Source organism: Nicotiana sylvestris, chromosome 11, assembly GCF_000393655.2.
Source record: "Nicotiana sylvestris chromosome 11, ASM39365v2, whole genome shotgun sequence".
NCBI classification, from domain to species: domain Eukaryota; kingdom Viridiplantae; phylum Streptophyta; class Magnoliopsida; order Solanales; family Solanaceae; genus Nicotiana; species Nicotiana sylvestris.
Window position 1 is genome coordinate 106,802,592 of NC_091067.1, and position 19,909 is coordinate 106,822,500.

Genomic DNA, 19,909 nt, shown 5'->3' on the forward strand with positions numbered 1-19,909 from the left:
TTTTCAAGATGTCAGTGCTTCTAATCTCCGAATTATATCATAGTTTAGTTTACATGTTTGTGGTACCTGAATTGTCTGTTTGCTTCCGCTGCGGATGTTCTAACATCTATATATATATAAGATGGATTAGAAAAGATGACGTGGCACTTTAGCCAAGAAACACACATATTTTTGTTTTCTCCTTTTTTGAATTTTTTTATTTTCTTTTATTAGTTTCATTCAATCCAACTTATTAAAGGTTACAATGTCTATAATGAAATATTAATGCTGACTGTTTTGTTTCCCCTATTTCTTTATTGTGCTTTCTGTTACACCATAGTTATTATGTTTTTAATGGGTTTTGTCCTTTGTATGCTCTTCTTTTTTTAAGTTTTGTGTGTAACGACCTGGCCGATCATTTTAAGAATTTATGCCCTGATCCCCTATTAACTGCTTTCCACGTATTTATTTATACTATTTTGAATTGTCGGGATGTTCGGTTTTGAGTTTCGGAGAGTTTTGGGACACTTAGTCCCTAAATGAGAGCTTAAGTTTTGGAAATTTGACCTTAGTCGGAACAGTGTAAAGACAGTTTGGGAATGGAATTCTGATGGTTATGTTAGCTCCGTTGTGTGGTTTTGGGCTTAGGGGCGTGTTCGGATTATGTTTTGGAGGTCAGTAGCTAATATAGGCTTGAAATGCCGAAAGTCAATTTTTGATGTTTCTGGTTCGATGGTGAGATTTTGATCCGAGGGTCGAAATTGAATTCTGAAAGTTGGTGTAACTCCGTAGTGTTGAATGTGACTTGTTTGCAAAATTTCAGGTGATTCGGACAAGGGTTGATAGACTTTTTGATCAAAAGCGTAAATTGAGAGTTTTGGAGTTCTTAGGCTTGAATCCGTGGTTGATTCGTCGTTTTGATGTTGTTTTAGGTGATTTAAGGATTGGTATAAGGTTGGACAATGGTATTGGACTTGGTTTTTCCTTTGGTGGAGGTCCCAGAGGCCTCAGGATGGTTTTGGAAAGTTGTCGGAAGAATTGCGAGTTGTTTGAGCAGCTTCAGCTGCTGATCTTTTGTCATAACCGTTGTTGATACACAATTTTTTTTTGTATATTTTAATATGCAAAATACTTTCAAAATAGCTTATGTATGCATATATAAGTATGTCCAAATGTTTTAATATTTTCCTTAATTTTTAAAGATTTTAAAATCAATTTATTGCCTTATTTTATCAAGAAAAACCCAATAATTATTACCAAAATTATCATTTTGGTGATTCATTTATTGGACTCTCATATTTATACTAAAATATAGCTTATTTTATGTTTGCACATTTTTACAAATTTATTTAGTATTTTTAAAGCTAAATTGCATATAATTGCAATATTAGCCTCTTTCAGATTTAATTATGTTTATGTCTATAAAAATCAGTTGCAATATTTTTAATTTGATAACTATGTACTATTAATCATTTTATTACCTTTATTTTATTTCTAGAAATTATTTTATTATTTTTTATAAATCAAATAGGGAAAAGTGGCTATTTAAATGTTAGCCCATTTTCATTTCAATTTTGGTCGGATTTGGCACCCCAATTAAACCCAATTTGAGGCCCAACTACCCTGACCCAAATCCTAAATCTACCAAACCCACGACCCTTTTCTAAACAACCCGCCCGGATTCCATTCAATCCATGTCGTTGATCAAAATGATCAACGACCACTATTTAACCTTTCCTTTTTAATTCCCCATTACCCCCAAACCCTAGTCATTTCTCATCTGCAACCGACTTTGAACCCCCCTTCACTCCCAATTCTCTCTCAAACTCCCTCTCAAACCCTAGCCGCCACCTTCAACCACCACCATTAAATTGCCTATATCAATGGCTTCCAAAGCCATTAAAGGCCTGTATCTACCTCCTATGGCTTCTACCTGCCTGATTATCATGGTTTCAAGGCCAGACCTTGAAGATCTTTTGGTCCAAACCTGGGTTGATTTAAGTTCTATGGCTGTCTCCGACCTTGCTCCAGTCAGCCATAGCTATTCTAGCCTGATATTCACTTCTCTTGCTTAGATCAATGATTTTCCAAGCCTTTCTCACCATATTTGAGTTCTTCTGAAACCCTAACCTTTAAGGTTCTTCCGATTCTTTTAGATCCATTGTAGATTTGTGTTTACCATAAATTTCTAAACGCTTTCTCAAAGTTTCTTTTAAAACTTTACCTTCAGAACCTTTATCTTTTCCGATTTAGGGTTTGGTTAAGTTATTTAGAAGCTTTCTCTGATCTTTAGCATGTTCTACTATGTTTCTTTATGTTGTTCTTCTACTGGAGTGTGCATGATTAAAAGTCTTAGTTCCTTGTTGAGTTTTCTGATTTTATTTTGTTAATATATTTGCTTGATTTACTTGTTTTTCATCTCTATACTCGAGTGATGGTGAAAACCCTAAAATTTGGGGTTTATTCGAGTCCTGGGACTATTTGCTATGTGATTTACTCGTTCGTTATACTGTGAATTCGATGGGTTTCAAAACCCCAATTCCTTTGAACCTATTCAAGTTTCTGAAGTTGCTTCACCTATTGCTCGACTGAATTTCAAAATCTTTTGTTTGTTTATATGATTCTGACTTCCTGTTAAACTCTATAAGGTCTTTTACTTGACCCCTTTTGCATGCTATTTGATATTCTCTCTTTTCTCTATTACTGAGTTACTAAGATTGACCTATGGGACTACTATGTTCCTGTAGTCCACTACTTACTGACTTTGTGATTGCATGACGCTTCTCTTTGTCCTAAATTCAGCCTTGCATGCCTGATACTTGTGTACTCTTTTATATGCTGAATTTTCCTCTAAAATGACCTTCATTTTGGACTGATTTCAAACCATTCCTTGTGTAATTCTGATTGCACTCGTGTGTTAAGTAATTGATTCTTTCCTTGTTTCGCCTTACTGATTTCCCTGTTTCTTGGCATGATTTGAAAACTTCCTTTAGACTTTCAATTCTCTTATTATTAACTTGGTTTATTTGCTTATTCATGGGAACCCATGTTACTCTTCTTAAATCAGTAATTTCGAAATCCTTGATTCCCTGATTTACTATATGCTGATTTTCGATTATCTCCATATTTTTCAACTTTATTTTGCTTTCTTACCTTATTTGGGTTAACCGAGTGTTTCAAGGATTCTTCATTAGTTGTTCCCTAAGTTGAACCTCTATATACTTACCCCTAATTGTCTACTCTGCACATGATGCTTACTTGATTTCTTTCCTTAAATATTTTCTGCCCATTACCGTTTGATTTTTAACTCCTTAATTAAAGGAAGTACTTATACATATTTGATTCTAATCAGTACATAGTTCCATAATTATTGCTAAACTATGATTCTTGCCTTATTTTCTACCTGTTTTCAAACTATAAATACCTTGTTCTTTCATTAACACAAACACACATGAACACACTTAGTTCTGAAATCACTTATACTCAAAATATTCTCTCTTGTACTATGGCCTGTCTTCAAAGTCTTGCTACCTGCTTTATTATATTTTGCTTCCTTGAACTGGTATGTTCTGATTAAGATTTCAGCATCACAACAACATGTTTACTTAATACTTTTGCCTTCTTATTTGCCTACTGCTTGTGTTTTGTCCAGTACTTATTTTAGCATGATGTAATTTCCTTATACCTATTTTGAATCTATTATGTGTCCTAAGACCCTACCCCGATGTATTTGATATTGATGGTTTGTTTGAGGCATGACAATATTAAGTATTGTTGTCTATGATTCAAACGTGATTCCCCTGGGATCATAACCTCTATGTTACCATTATGTGATTGTGTATTCCGGTTGATTTTGTAGAGCACTCCCTATTGTTGTGCATGCCCAGAATTAACTAATGCCTAAGTACATAGGCCCTTTGCAATCCCTAATCCCTGAACCCCTTTGTGTGAAGTCCTTAACTCTGTAACAGTTTCCCAACACCATTTTCCCTTTCTTTTACTTCCTTAGTTCTTATAGTTTTATTTCTGCACTTCCACTATCTCTTAGACTTAAGTTCTGGCCCCCCTCTTGTGAGCCTTGCCTTGGGACCCATTAAGCTCCCTCTGAACTTGGACACTTGAGGGCTGGCCTTTCCATACTGCACTTGTCCCCATTCTAGTGATACAATTTGAGTGTGAGCATTGTCCGGAGTCCCATTGAGACTCTTAGGGAACTCTGACACACTCAAATTGGAGAAAGGCTTGGGATCAATGGTCTTTGAGTTGGTCTATCTCATAACTCGAAGAGGAAGTCAAGAATCAGGCTTCCTTTGGTTGTACTTTTCTTTGTAATTTTATTTATTCTTGGTTTGTAATAAATTGTAATGAACATTCGAGGCTGGCTAGTGAAAAGGGTGGGTATTTATGCATGTCAAGGGTATAAACCATGCCTATAGGACTATTTAATTCTGCATATTTAATCACATTTAGAAACCATGCCTATAGGACTATTTTAATTCTGCATATGCATTTAGAAACTATGCCTATAAGGTTTAAAGCAAGTTTCTGCATTTAGATACCATGCCTATAAAGCTTAAAACAAGTTTTTGCATTTATATGCCATGTCTATAAGGTTTAAAACAAGTTTCTGCATTTAGATGCCATGTCTATAAGGATCTAAAATCAATAACGCATAGAAATCCTGCCTATTGGGACTTTTAAATAAAATCTGATTCATTCAAGTTACAGTCAATATTAGCTATCATGCTCATAGGGACTAAAATCAGTAGTAGTAGATACCATCACCTACAAAACCTGCGATCAGTCTAATTTTTAATTTTTTACATTCTGCCTCTCTTTTAATAACTTAATTCTCTTGCTTAACAAGGTTCAGCAAAGTATGCATATAGGATTTCAAACAATTTACTGATTTTTTTTACTGTCTCACCACCTTCTGAATTCAGTAAATATCATGCCTATAGGACCCCGTCTAAACACATAGGCAAGCCTTAGAGTAATAATTGTAAACTGAATCTACTTCTGTTAATCGCTACAACCAGCAGACGGGCCTGATTCTGTGATGACCTGACCCGTCGTCTCATGAGTTACCACTCTATTTTCCCTTATTTTAGCTTCTTTACGCTTCGTTATCCGTGTTTTATATGATCGGGTAGATTAGTTCGAGTTTGGAGAGGATTTGGTATGAAATGAGACACTTAAAGAAAGGATTACCCGGGGATTGAGTTTTGCTAATTTCGGGATTTTTGATATTTTTCAAATGTTTTTTCTTGGGCTTTGTTCCCTTTGCATATTGTGACGTATTCGTTCTGATTTTGGATAGATTTGATGCGCGTGGAGGCCAATTTGAGAGTCAAAAGCGTTGCGAGCTACAGAATTAGCCGGTTCGAGGTGAGTAATGGTTGTAAATGATGTCCTGAGGGTTTGAAACCCCGGATTACACATCGTAGTGCTATATTGAGGTGAGACACGCGTTGGATGATGAGCGTGGGGTCTTTTACTACTGGGGATTGTGACTTGGTCCGTCCCGATTGATGATTTTTACCACATATTTGACTGAAATTTATTTGTTATCATCATGATTTGGGCTGATTGCCATATTTGGGCTTCGTGCCAACTATTTGGACCCTTCGGGGATTTTTATCACTATTTTCCTCACTACTTGACTTATTATTTGAACTCAGTCCTGTTGTTATCTACTGTTTTACAAACTCAGTCACTTTTATTCAGATTTGAAACTTAAATGATATTTTTACATCATGTTTTGGGTTGATAACTACTATTTTACTAATGATCAAGGGGCTTGTGATGATTTTTGAATTGAGTGAGGCTGAGGGCCATATGTAAGGATATGCTGAGTGATATGAGGCCGAGGGCCTGAGATACTTTATATTCCACGAGGTGGCTTGAGTGATGTGAGGTCGAGTGCCGAGTGATGTGACGCCAAGTGCTGAGTGATGATGCCACTCCATGGCTTGATATAGCGCTTGGGCCATAAGGGGCCCCTCCGGAGTCTTCACACCCACAGTGAGCGCGGGTACCCATTATGATCTGAGAGTGAGCCCGAAGGGTTGATACTGTTATGAGTGATTGATACTGTGCCCGAGGGGCTGATACTGTAATGAGAGTGAGCCCGAGGGGCTGATACTGTTCTGAGCGATTGATGTTGTGCCCGAGGGGCAGATTTCTACTTGTTATTTACCTGTTAAATTACCTGTTTTACTTGCTTTAAAAAGCGATATCATTTGATTTCTTCACTAATTTACTACTTTAAGTAATTTTTTCTGCTTGATATGGAATTGCTTTATGCCTTTACATGTTTTCTTACTTTTAGCCATTATTTATAATTATACTCACTGAGCCGGAGTACTCACATTACTCCCTGCACCATGTGTGCAGATTCAGGCGTCATAGAGTTTGCTCCTGAGTGCTGATCCTCCCAGTCCAGGCAGTGATTTCGGAGACTACGAGATAGCTGTTGATGTCCGCAGCCCCCGTGCCTCTCTTATCTTATCATTTTCATGTTTTTAGAACTATTGTATAGGATTTAGTGTGCAGTAGACTTGTATCCAGATTTCTTAGTTGCTCATGAATTGTGACACCCCGGTTTGGGCTGTGTCGGAATGGTTCTTACTGAGGTTATCGTTAATTCTGCAAATTATGGATATTATATCATGCTTTAGAACTATTTACGATATTTAACTATTTAAAAGAGGTGTTCTGTTTGGTCTGGATGGCCTTGTCTTCACGAGAGGTGCCATCACGACCGGGTTCGGGAATTGGGTCGTGAAAAGTTGGTATCAGATCCTAGGTTACATAGGTCTTACAAGTCATGAGCGGGTTTAGTAGAGTCTCGCGGATCAGTACGGAGACGTCTGTATTTATCCTCGAGAGGCTGCATAACCTTTTTAGGAAAAACTTCATATAATTGAAACTCTTGTCGTGCGAACTTGTTGGTCCGAGTACTAAAGTTCTGTTATTCCATTCTCTCACAAATAGTGAGGATGCGAGCTACCGAACGAGGTGGACGACCACCAGTGCCACCCACTGAGGCCACCAGAGGCCATGGACGCGGTCGTGGTCAGGACAGAGTAGAGCAATGAGGGCAGGGCTTGTAGATCCACCAGCTACCCTAGTTCTTGATCAGGCTTCAGCTATGGATGCACTAGCAGCACCAATTAAGGCACCAGTTGTGCCCATCGTGATTCCGGGTCTTCAGGAGCCCTTGGCACAAATCTTATCAGTTTTCACTAGCCTGGCTCAAGCATTTCAGCCACTACAGAAGCAGCTACTTCACAAGCCAGGGGAGGCAATTAGACCCTCGTTGCTCCACACCTTAGCAGGTAGTGTAGGGACTACAGACACCGGGGGCACCTCCAGCTCAACCGGTTACACCAGCTCAGGAGTTTGTTGTGCCAGTTATGCCGGATGATGAGCAGCATCGTCTTGAGAGGTTTGGCAGACTCCAGCCTCCATCATTTAGTGGTGCTGAGGGCGAGGATGCCCAGGGTTTTCTTGATAAGTGTCAGCGGATACTCCGTGCAGTAGGGATTCTTGAGACTAGTGGTGTGACATTTACCACCTTTCAGTTTACTAGGGCTGCCTTCACATGTTGGGAGGCGTATGAGAGGCGTAGGCCGGTTGGAGCAGCGCCCCTTACTTGCCAGTAGTTCTCCACTCTCTTCTTGGAGAAGTATGTATCCCAGTCTCATAGAGAGGAGCTGCATAGGCAGTTTGAGTGGTTGCGACAGGGGGATATGACTGTGTCACAGTATGAGTCAAGGTTTTCTGGGTTGGCTCGTCATGCTGTCTGGATGGTTCCGATAGATCGTGAGAGGATCAGGAGATTTGTTGATGGCCTTAACTACCATCTCCGTATTCTGATGACTAGAGAAAAAGTGTTGGGTGCTACATTCGAGGAGGTGATTGATATCGCTCGCGAGATTGAGACTGTTCGCCGTCAGGATCGGGAGGATAGGGAGGCCAAGAGGCCTCGAGGATCTGGCATTTACAGTGGTGCTCCTTTGAGGGGCCAGTTCCAGCATGGTAGAGGTCATTCTTTCAGGCCTGCTGAGTCAGCCTGCCCAGGTTATCGTGGGGCATCTTCGGGTCATGGTTATCTCAGTACTCAATAGGGCCAGTCATCACTTCGTGCCCTTCCAACCTAGAGTTCATCTCGTGCCCTGTCAGCTCAGAGTTCTTCTATGCCGAGCGCATCAGCTGGTCACTCCAGTATGAGGGGTTCCCTTTAGTCCCCTTCTCCAGCACATGGGAGTTGTTTTGAGTGTGGAGAGTTTGGACATGTGTGGAGGCAGTGTCCTTGTTGTATTGCTAGTTCATCTCAGCAGAGGGGTCAACCCTCGACTTCTGCTCCAGTTACCTCAACACCCGCCTAGCCATCTAGGGGTGGAGGTCAGGCAGCCAGGGGCCGCCCCAGAGGGGGAGGTCGATCAGGGTGCGATCAGGCCCGTTTCTATGCACTTCTAGGCAGGCCAGATGCTATTGCTTTAGATGTTGTTATTACAGGTATTGTTTCAGTTTGCCACAGAGATGCCTCTATATTATTTGATCTCGGTTCCACCTTTTGTTATGTGTCATCATACTTTGCTCGTTATTTGGGTATGCCCCATGAGTTTCTTCCTTTACCTGTTCATGTATCTACCCCGGTGGGCGATACTGTTGTTGTAGACCATGTGTACCAGTCATGTGTGGTGACTATTGGGGGTTTGGAGACCCGAGTAGATCTATTGCTATTGAGCATGGTGGACTTTGATGTCATTTTGGGCATGGATTGGCTATCTCTGTGTCGTGCAATTCTAGACTGTCATGCTAAAATAGTCACTTTGGCTATGCCGGGTGTACCGCGGATCGAGTGGCGTGGTGTGACTGATTATGTTCCTAGTAGAGTGATATATTTCTTGAAGGCCCAACATATGGTTGGGAAGGGTTGTTTTTCACATCTAGCGTTTGTGAGGGATGTTGGAGCTGAGACTTCTAGTATCGATTCTATCCCAGTTGTGAATGATTTTCCCAATGTGTTTCCTGCAGACCTGTCGGGCATGCCACCGGACAGGGATATTGATTTTGGTATTGACCTAGTGCCGGGCACTCAGCCCATTTCTATTCCGCCATATCGTATGGCACCAGCACTGTTGAAGGAATTGAAAGAACAACTTCAGGAACTCCTAGATAAGGGGTTCATTCGGCCTAGTGTGTCACCTTAGGGTGCAACAGTTTTGGTTGTGAAGAAGAAGGATGGCACGATGAGAATGTGCATTGATTATAGGCAATTGAACAAAGTAACAATTAATAACAAGTATCTTTTGCCTCGCATTGATGATTTATTTGATTAGCTTTAGGGAGCGAGAGTGTTCTCCAAGATTGATCTCCGTTCTGGTTATCACCAGTTGAAGATCAGGGATTCAAATATTCTTAAGACTGCCTTCAGGACCAGATATGGTCATTGAGTTCCTTGTGATGTCTTTCGGGCTAACCAATGCCCCAGCAGCATTCATGCATTTGATGAACAGCTTGTTCCGGCCTTATCTGGATTCGTTCCTTATTGTATTCATTGATTATATTCTGGTGTACTCGCGTAGTCAGGAGGAGCACGCAAAGCATTTGAGAGTTGTGTTGCAGAGATTGAGGGAGGAGAAGCTTTATGCAAAATTCTCCAAATGTGAATTTTGGCTTAGTTCAGTGGCTTTCTTGGGACACATGGTGTCTAGCGAGGGTATTTAGGTTGATCCAAAGAAGATAGAGGCGGTTCAAAGTTGGCCTAGACCATCGTCAGCCACAGAGATTCGTAGCTTTCTTGGGTTGGTAGGCTAGTATCGCCGGTTGGTTCTGGGATTCTCATCCATTGCATCACCCTTGACCAAGTTGACTCAGAAGGGTGCTCCACTTGTATGGTCGGACGAGTGTGAGAAGAGCTTTTGGAGGCTCAAGACAACTTTGACCATAGCTCCAGTATTGGTTTTGCCATCAGCTTCAGGTTCATATACCGTATATTGTGATGCTTCAAGAGTTGGAATTGATTGTGGATTGATGTAGGAGGGTAGAGTTATTGCTTATTCTTCTCGTCAGTTGATGCCCCATGAGAAGAACTACCATATTCATGATTTGGAGTTGGCCGCCATAGTTCATGCATTGAAGATTTGAAGGCATTACTTGTATGGCGTATCTTGTGAGGTATTCACTAATCATCATAGTCTTCAGCATTTGTTCAAGAAGAAAGATCTTAATTTGAGGCAGCGGAGATGGTTAGAGTTGCTTAAGGATTATGATATCACTATATTGTACCATCCGGGAAAGGCCAATGTAGTGGCCGATGCTTTGAGTCAAAAGGCAGTGAGTATGTGGAGTTTGGCATACATCCCAGTTGGGGAGAGACCTCTTGCAGTTGATGTTCAAGCCTTGGCCAATCGGTTCGTGAGATTGGATATTTCGGAGCCTAGTCAGGTGTTGGCATGTGTGGTTTCTCGGTCTTCCTTATATGATCGCATCAGAGAGCGCTAGTATGATGATCCGCATTTTCTTGTCCTTAAGGACAGAGTTTAGCATAATGATGCAAGAGATGTGACCATTGGTGATGATGGGGTGTTGAGGATGCAGGGCCGGATTTGCGTGCCAAATGTGGATGGGCTTTGGGAGTTGATTCTGGAAGAGGCCCATAGCTCGCGGTATTCCATTCATCTAGGTGCCACGAAGATGTATTAGGATTTGAGGTCGAACTATTGGTGGAGAAGAATTAAGAAAGATATAGTCGAATTTGTAGCTCGGTGTCTCAATTGTCAGCAGGTAAAATATGAGTATCAGAGACCGGGTGGCTTGCTTCAGCAGATGGTTATTCCCGAGTGGAAGTGGGAGAGGATCACTATGGACTTTATGGTTGGAGTTCCTCAGACTTTAAAGAAGTTTGATGCTATTTGGGTGATTTGGATCGGCTGATGAAGTCCGCGCACTTCATCCCTGTATGTACTACCTATTTTTCAGAGCGGTTGGCAGGGATTTATATCCGGGAGATTGTTCGGTTGCATGGTGTTCTGGTTTCCATCATCTCAGATAGAGGTACTCAGTTTACTTCCCAGTTTTGGAAATCTGTTCAGTGAAAGTTGCGTACTCAGGTGGAGTTGAGCACAATTTTTCATCCTCAAACGGACGGACAGTCTGAGCGTACAATTCAGATATTGGAGGACATGATGCGTGCTTGTGTTATTGACTTTAGAGGTTCATGGGATGAGTTTCTACCGCTTGTAGAGTTTGCTTACAACAACAGCTACCAGTCGAGTATTCAGATGGCTCCGTATGAGGCTTTGTACGGGAGGAGGTGTAGATCTCCAGTTGGTTGGTTCGAACCGGGCTAGGCTAGACTATTGGGGAAAGATTTGGTTCAGGATGCCTTAGAGAAGGTGAAGGTGATTTAGGAGAGGCTTCGTACAGTGCAGTCGCGTCAGAAGAGTTATGTGTCCTACATGGTCGGTGAGAAGGTCTTACTGAAGGTTTCACCAATGAAGGGTGTTATGAGGTTTGGGAAGAAAAAGAAGTTGAGTCCGCTGTTCATTGGCCTTTTGAGGTGCTTCGGAGGATTGGGGAGGTGGCTTATGAACTTTTTTTGCCACCTAGCTTGTCGAGTGTGCATCCGATATTTCATATTTCTATGCTTCGGAAGTATATTGGGGATCCGTCTCATGTTTTGGACTTCAGCACGGTTCAATTGGATGATGATTTGACCTATGATGTGGAGCCAGTAGCTATTTCGGGTCGTCAGGTTTGGAAGTTGAGGTCAAAGAATATAGCTTCAGTGAAAGTGTAGTGGATAGGTCGACTCGTGGAGGAGGCTACCTGGGAGGCCGAGTAGGAGATACGGAGCAGATATCCTCACATGTTTGAGGCTTCTGGTATGTTTCTTGGCTCGTTCGAGGACGAACGTTTGTTTAAGTTAGGGAGGATGTGATGACCCAGCCAGTCATCTCATGAGTTACTGCTCCATTTTTTCCTATTTCAGCTTCTTTACGCTTTGTTATCCGTGTTATATGTGATCGGGTTGATTAGTTTGAGTTCAGATAAGATTTGGTAAGAAATGAGACACTTAGTCTCTTTTAAGAAGGCTTAAGTTGGAAAAGTCAACCGGATATTGACTTATGTGTTAGAAGACTCGAAAGTGAGTTCTGATGGTTCGATTAGCTTCGGGAGGTGATTTGTGACTTAGGAGCGCGATCGGAATGGGTTTTGGAGTTGTAGAGAAGATTTAGGCTTAAATTGGCGAAGTTGATATTTTGGCGGTTCTAGTTGATAGGCGAGATTTTGAAATAGGGGATCGGAATAGAAATCCGAGAGTGACAGTAGCTTCGTTTTGTCATTTGGGATGTGTGTGCAAAATTTTAGGTCATTCGGATGAGATTTGATAGACTTTTTGATTGAAAGCATAATTTAAGAGTTCTTGAAGTTCTTGGGCTTGAATCCCCTGTTAAATTAGTGATTTGATGTTGTTGCGAGCGTCCAGAGGTTTCAAACAAGTTTGAACAATGTCATGGGATGTGTTGGTGCAATTGGTTTCGAATTCCAAGAGTTCCGGGTAGGTTCCGGGATGTTTTAGGCCAAAAATCATAGCTGTAGCAGGTCCAGAAGGGTTGCAGGCCTCGGAACCCACCCGCGCGAACCGCACAAAAGGAAGTGCGACCGCGGTATATGTTGTGCGGACCGCAGAAAATGAAGTGCGGTCGCGGTGGTTTTGTGCGGGCCGCGGTGATTTTGTGCGGGCCGCGTTGGTTTTGTGCGGACCGCGATGGTTCTATGCGGACCGCGGAGGCTGAGATCTGAGGGGTACTCTACAAATACGAGGTTTTTGGTTTTTATTTAATATTTTGACATAGAGAGCTCGGATTTTTGCAATTTTTCGAAGGTTTTCAAGAAATTCATCGGGGGTAAGTGATTCTAACTCAGATTTGGCTAGAGTACATGAATCTATCATTTAATTCATCATTTAATTCATGATTTGGGATGGAATTTGGGAAGAAAATTGTGAAACCTTTCAAAAATATAAAATGATGATTTGAACGACCAAATGGTATCGGAATTGGATAATTTTTGTATGGTTAGACTCGTGAGGGTATGAGGATTCTGAAAATGTAAATTTTACCCGATTTTGAGACGTGGGCCCGAGGCTTGGGTTTTGCTAATTTCAGGATTTTTGATATTTTTCGAATGTTTTCGCTTGGGCTTTGTTCCCTTAGCATATTGTGACATATTCGTTTCTGATTTTGGATAGATTCGACGCGCGTGGAGGCCAATTCGAGGGGCAAAGGCATCGCGAGCTAGAGAATTAGCCGGTTCGAGGTGAGTAATGGTTGTAAATGATGTCCTGAGGGTTTGAAAACCCGGATTGCACATCGTAGTGCTATATTGAGGTGAGACACGCACTGGATGATGAGCGTGGGGTCTTTTATTACAGAGGATTGTGACTTGGTCTGTCCCGATTGATGATTTTCACCACGTATTTGACTGAAATTTATTTGTTATCATCATGATTTGGGCTGATTGCCATATTTGGGCTTCGTGCCAACTATTTGGACCCTTCGAGGATTTTTATCACTATTTTCCTCACTGCTTGACTTATTATTTGAACTCAGTCCTGTTGATATCTATTGTTTTACAAACTCATCCACTTTTACTCAGATTTGAAACTTAAATGATATTTCTACATCATGTTTTGGGCTGCGAACTACTCTTTTACTAATACCCAAGGGGCTTGTGATGATTTTTGGACTGAGTGAGGCCGAGGGCCATATGTGAGGATATGCTGAGTGATATGAGGCCGAGGGCCTGAGAAACTTTATATGCCACGAGGTGGCTTGAGTGATGTGAGACCGAGTGCCGAGTGATGATGCCACGAGGTGGCTTGATATAGCGCTTGGGCCGTAAGGGGCCCCTCTAGAGTCTGCATACCCATAGTGAGCGCGGGTACCCATTATGATCTGAGAGTGAGCCCGAGGGGCTAATACCGTTCTGAGTGATTGATACTAAGCTTGAGGGGCTGATACTGTACTGAGAGTGAGCCCGAGAGGCTGATACTGTTCTGAGCGATTGATGTTGTGACCAAGGGGTGAATTTCTACTTGTTATTTACCTGTTAAATTACCTGTTTTACTTGCTTTAAAAAGGGATATCATTTGATTTCTTCACTAATTTAATGCTTTAAGTGATTTCTTTCTGCTTGATATGGAATTGCTTTGTGCCTTTACGTGTTTTCATACTTTCAGCCATTATTTATAATTATTACTCACTGAGTCAGAGTACTCACATTACTTCCGGCACCATGTGTGCAGATTCAGGCGTCGCAGAGTTCGCTCCTGAGTGCTGATCCTCCCAGTCCAGGTAGTGATTTTGGAGACTACGAGGTAGTTGTTGACGTCCACAGCCCCCGTGCCTCACTTATCTTATCATTTTCATGTTTTTAGAACTATAGTATCGGATTTAGTGTGCAGTAGACTTGTATCTGGATTTCTTAGTTGCTCATTACTTGTGACACCCCAGTTTGGGCTGTGTCGGAATGGTTCTTACTAAGGTTATCGTTAATTCTCCAAATTATGGATATTATATCATGCTTTAGAACTATTTACGATATTTAACTGTTTAAAAGAGGTGTTCTGTTTGGTCTGGCTGGCCTTGTCTTCACGACATGCGACATCACGTCTGGGTTCAGGAATTGGGTCTTTACAGATTCAGACTTCTTATCTGAGTTATGTAATAAACTAAAACTGCCTCAACAACCTCATCTCCCACATATTTAGTATTTTAAATCAGACTTGAGCAGTATGTGTAAGACATGCTATTTTATGTGATTTGTTTGAGGAGGTGTACTTGAGCCTTATATGTTTATGTGTTTCCCCTTAACATGCAGTATGTGTTTTGTATGTCGCCTTAGAATTTTTACATTTGAAACTCCAAATAAGCCTGATATCCCTCCCTTTTAGGATTAGTAGTCTTAAGTGCCTCCGAGATTGATAGAAATGGGATGAGTAATAGCATGTAATAAGTAATCGAGATCAATCCGCGCTTTAAATACCTTAACGGGGTAGGAAGGGTAGATATGGATATGATGACCACGCGATAATGTCACGTGTAGCCCCTTATTGAGGAGTGATTACCAGACATTGTGTGGGGTGATCCATATTTTTAATCAACCTAAGACCTCTTTCCTTTGTTCTTTGTTTCTTTCAGCATTTTTAACTCCCTATTTTAAAAAAAATCAGCTTTTCTAATTGTTCTTTCAAACTTTGTTTACTTTCAAACCATTTTGTACTGAAATCCCTTCTTATTTGAGCCTTATTTGCTTCTATGTTAATTGCACTCTAAATTCACAATTATTGTCTGGCCGGGAACCACACTAGTGGATTCTGAGCGGTGCCTAATACCTTCCCCTTAGAATAATTTCAAGCCCTTACCGTATCTCTGGCTATTCAAATCAAACCCTTTGGTGTCCTAATGCACTCTAATCATTAGGTGGCGACTCTTCAAATGCAAACCCAGTTCCCAAAAGGAACGAGTTGTCCTTCCAAATGTCATAAACCCGGACTCTGCGAGGAAAAAGGGGGCGCGACAACATGGCGACTCTGCTGGGGATCTTTAGGCTTTTACCATTTCAGACTATTGTTGTGAATTTATGCGTAATTATTTGTTTATTTCTTTTAAGCATTCAATTTCCTTTTCGATTGCAAAACTGACTTGTCTTTTTGTTTCTTTCCTTTACTGCCTTCCTTTACTACTGCCTTAAATTATGAAACTGTTGTATTTACTGCTTTCTTAAACGTGCAAATTCGTGACAACATGCCTTTAATTGTTTCATATTCATGTTCAACATCATATTCCACTCGTGCCAAAACAAATCCTATAGCAACGCTTATAATGAGTGGTTGCGCTCTTCCGATATTATCACCTCCCTAAATCCAGAAAAAGCGTATTTGCGGTAAAACCAGTCAATCAATGGTGTAGTCGACAGTTTCGTGTCTTTTCCCCTTGAGTTGTCCGCTCAAGGGTACCAGTCTAAAACCCCTTAGAAACCTTACTCTGTTTAAACTGTGCATGCATCATGGTCAGCCTAGCCGAGTCAGTTATGTTGTCCGCATAATGATTCTTTAAGATAGCCTTGTCCAAAGTCCACTAGGTTTCCCTAAAACCCAAACGGACATTATCACGTTCTGTGCATTTTTTTGGTGAACTAAATTCTTTATTCTAATCGTTGATGTTAAATAGTCTAGTCTGGCGGGGGTAAGGGCCTAACTTTGTTTGTCTTGCAAAAAATGAAGAACGAGGTCCCCAATTTCGGTATGGTTAGAACGCCCCCACTCTTGCTAGACTGGTGGATGAGTCTTCCATCAGATGACCAAATCAATGAGTGGAAAAAGAGGGCCGCCAGAGCTAGCAAAAAGTTGGAATATCTGGAATACAGTCTGCTGGAATTAGAAGGAAAAGTGAGGAAGAGAGTCACCGACTGCCAGAACGCTAAGGGAAACGAAGGAGAACACCTGGCAAAGGCTTTTTTACTGGTGAACCTACGCGAACTGGAGGATTTGATCAACAAGAGAATTCAACCTGAGGAAGGTCCTTCTGGGACCAAATAGATAGGAGTTTTTCTTTTGCTTTAAGAAATGTAATAAGGCCAATGACCATTAGTGACTTTATTTCCTGTTATTTAGTGTCGATTTGGGATTCGTCTATTTTTAATCAATGAAATGAGGCATTTAGTAATCTAAGTTCTCCATATCAACTTGTCGCTAGGCCTACCTCGGGCACAAAGAGGTTCCCAAATTAGGACACGATTTACATTCTTGCATTATATGTTTAAATATTGCAACATTTTTTTATAATCCTCACTAACTTGTTACCTTTTGTTTTTACTTTTTGTTTTATTCCCCTTCCCCAAAGGTTAGTTCGTGCACTCTGGCAACATCATCTTATTCCATGAGATCCAGGGGCGCTCCACCCACTCCTCCTCTTAGTCCTATCAGAAACAAGAACAAAGGAAAAATGGAAGATTTGAACAACGACAGAAAGGAGAACTCAACTGAACGGGTAGAGGTCACTCATGGTCATGGTACTCTGGTTCCTAAGGAAAGTGCATCCCAACTTGAACAAAAGCTGCTGAAATTCCAAGAAGAACTTGATCAGGTTCGGAATCTGGCGAATCTGTCATTTTTCCTCACCACCCCAGATGTCAATTTCCCAAATGCTCAGAACTACACTGGCACAAAATATCCCAAAACCACAAACCCATCCCGCTCCTCACCACCACTGCAACACCTACCATAATTCCAACAATACTCCATTGCTCGTCCTAGAACCCATGAACTCCACAAATGACCACTTCCACACTCATCACAACACTCCCATCTACGTGGAGACCATGCCACACTCCACACAACCCATCTCAAGCACACCCGAGTCTGATGATAAAGACTTTCTCATCAGGAACCTAGAAAAAGAACTTAAGAAATTGACTAGCCGAATCCAAGGCATCGAAGGAAGCAATGGAATTGAGGGGCTGAACTATGAGGATCTTTGCATACAACCCAATGTTAAACTGCCCGAGAGGTACAAACCTCCGAAGTTCGAAATGTTTGATGTTACAAGAGATCCAAGAGTCCATTTGAGAACGTACTGTGACAAGCTGGTTGGAGTAGGGAAGGACGAAATAATCCGCATGAAGCTTTTCATGAGAAGTCTGAAAGGAGATGCTCTGTCTTGGTACATTAGCCAAGATCCGAAGAAATGGCCAAATTGGGTAGGCATGGCGTCCAATTTTTTTGGACAGGTCCAGGTTTAACACAGAGAATGCACCAGATGTGTTCTACATTCAAAATCTAAAGAAGAAATCTATAGAAACATTCCGCGAGTATGCTACTCGCTGGAGGTCCAAAGCTGCTAAGGTCAGGCCTGCCTTAGAAGAAGAACAAATGAACAAATTTTTCGTCCGGGCTCAGGACCCGCAGTATTATGAAAGGCTAATGTTGATTGAGATCCATACATTTTCTTACATTATCAAGCTGGGTGAAAGGATCAAAGAGGGCATCAAAAACGGTATGGTTACGAACTTCGAGGCTTTGCAAGCTACCAATAAGGCCTTACAGTCTGATGGTGCATCCAAGAAAAGGGACGTAGGGGCCATAATGGTTGCACAGAGAACCAAATCTCCTATCAAATATCAAACCTATCCAATGCTTCCACTCACATATCAGCCTACTCCAAACTACCAAGCACCCTCACCCTCTTACCAAACTCCACAACCCACTTATCAATCACCTCCACCTCCCACATATCAACCTACTTCAACCAGATAGTCCCAACCTGCACATGTTTACCAAGCCTACAACGTTCAACCGTCCCATTATCAAACACCTCCTATATGCCAAAACTTCCATAGACCTCGACCAAATTTTAACCGCAGACCTCCTAAACAATATACAACCATTGTTTAACCCATTGACCAGTTGTACGAGAGACTCAAAGCTGCTTGTTATGTCACCCCTATCCCTACTGTAACCCCTGAGAAACCTTCTCAGTGGATTAATCCAAACAAATCCTGTGCATACCATTCCGGCATGAAAGGGCACACCTTCGACGAATGTCGTTCCTTGAAGGACAAGATCCAGGCTCTGATTGAAAACAATATTATCGTGGCAAAGGAACCCACTTCGAATATTTGCAATAACCCTCTGCCAGACCACAAGGGTGGAAGTGTTCACATGATTGAAATAGAGGATAATTGGGATCCCGAGAGATCGATCGGTTTGATCGCAGAATGTGATGACCCAAAGAAGCCAATAGTTACTCTTAATCCGATCATGGTCCAGATTCAACTCTCTGGGGACGCCGAGGTAAATATGTCCGTACCACTGGAGTTTGAAACAACTCCATCTGCAAAGACACCAACACCAATTGAGATCGAATACGTGTCTCCAGCAAGTGCACCTGCACCATTCGAAGTTGTCGTTCTACCACCCAAGGCACATGCTCCATTCGAAGTAAAGATAGCCGCACCGATTCCAGTGGCTATGTCAACCATGACACCCTTCCACACAACGACCATACCAAGGGACTATACAGCCAAGGCAAGAAGAAAAAGCAAGGGTAGGTTCGAGGAAACTGTTGTCACACATGGTATAATGAGAACTGGTAGGGTTTATACCCCGAAACACCTAGCTGAGTCAAGAAAGCAAGGCCTCTAATCGGTCACCCATCGCAAAACACCAGCGCAAATTTCCATACTTACTTTGCTACAAAATTATGAGGCATACAAGAATGCTCTGTTGAAGGTGCTGAGTGAAGCATATGTGCCAAACAACATCACTGGCGTGAAAATGGCCAACATGATCGGACAGATATTGGAAAGTCACAAAATTACTTTTCATGAGGATGAGTTACCACCTGAAGGGTTAGGACACAACAAAGCGCTGCACATCATTGTGCAATGCGAAGACTACTTCATCACCAGGATCCTGATCGACGGGGTTCCAGTCTCAGTATTTGTCCGCTGGTAACACTCAAAAAGTTGGGTAAGGGACTGCACGAGATAAAAGATGGAGCCATAAACGTGAAAGCTTTCGACGGTTCCCAAAGGTCCACCATTGAGGAGATTAGTCTGTGTTTGCAAATGGTACCAACTTGGTTCGATGTTGATTTCCAAGTGATAGACGTGCCAGCATCTTACATTTTGCTGTTGGGAAGGCCATGGATTCATGCTGCCGGAGCCGTAGCATTAACACTGCATCAGGTTGTAAAGTTTGAATGGAATCACCAGGAAGTGATCATTTACGGCGACGGTAGCAATCCTATATACAGTCGCCAGACTATCCCATCAATCGAGGGGAGAAAGAAGCTGGGAGGAGAGACATACCACCATATTGAACGGGTAAATATTTTTGACAAAGACAAAT